Here is a 411-nt window from a genome sequence, read left to right as displayed (position 1 = left end):
AAGGAGTAAGCATCTTTTAATTTCATGGCTGCAATCACCATCTGCAGTGATTTGGGAGCCCAGAAAAATTAAGTCAGCCACTGTTTCCACTGTTTCCCCATCTATTTCCCATGAAGTGATGGCACTGGATGCCATGATTTTAGTTTTCTGATAGCTGAGCTTTAAGCCAACTTTTTCACTCTCCTCTTTCACCTTCATCAAGAGGCTCTTTAGTTCTCCTTCACTTTCTGCCATAAGGGTGGTACCATCTGCATATCTGAGGTTATTGATAATTCTCCCGGCAATCTTGATTCCAGCTTGTGCTTCCTCCCGCCCAGCGTTTCTCATGATGTACTCTGCATAGAAGTTAAATAAGCAGGGTGACAATATACAGCCTTGACATACTCCTTTTCCTATCTGGAACCAGTCTAT

Source organism: Bison bison, unplaced genomic scaffold (assembly GCF_000754665.1).
Source record: "Bison bison bison isolate TAMUID 2011002044 unplaced genomic scaffold, Bison_UMD1.0 scf7180017864516, whole genome shotgun sequence".
NCBI lineage: Eukaryota > Metazoa > Chordata > Mammalia > Artiodactyla > Bovidae > Bison > Bison bison.
The sequence above is the reverse complement of the archived record's forward strand: the minus strand, read 5'-3'. Positions refer to the sequence as shown.